This window comes from Penaeus monodon, chromosome 30 (assembly GCF_015228065.2).
Source record: "Penaeus monodon isolate SGIC_2016 chromosome 30, NSTDA_Pmon_1, whole genome shotgun sequence".
NCBI lineage: Eukaryota > Metazoa > Arthropoda > Malacostraca > Decapoda > Penaeidae > Penaeus > Penaeus monodon.
In genome coordinates, this window is record NC_051415.1 from 112077 (window position 1) to 112596 (window position 520).

Here is a 520-nt window from a genome sequence, read left to right on the forward strand (position 1 = left end):
GGAGGGTAAATAGAGTAAGTAAGGAAGATAGAGAAGGAAGGGCAGAGGGTTAGGGTAAAGAAAGAGGACGGGGCGAAAGGGCAGAAGGGGGGAGGGAGGTTAGAGGAGGTTCAGAGGGGAGGCCAAGGGAGGGGAGGGAGGTTAGAGGAGGTTCAGAGGGGAGGCCAAGGGAGGGGAGGGAGGTTAGAGGAGGTTCAGAGGGGAGGGGAGGGAGGTTAGAGGAGGTTCAGAGGGGAGGCCAAGGGAGGGCGAGTAGGAGGTTCGGACCAGGAGTGAGGAGGTTAGAGGAGTCGAGGGGAGGCCTAGGAGGGGAGGGATTAGAGAGGTTCAGAGGGAGCCATTGGAGGGGGAGTGAGGGAGGTCAGAGGGGAGGCAAGGGAGGGAGGGAGGTGAGGGAGGGGCAGGGAGGGGAGGAATCACATAAAGAGAGCTTAAGAAAGGGGAAGGGAGTGGATGGAGGAGGAGAAGGGAGGGAGAGAGGGAGGGGGAGGGGGAGGGAGGTTAGGAGAGAGAAGGGAGG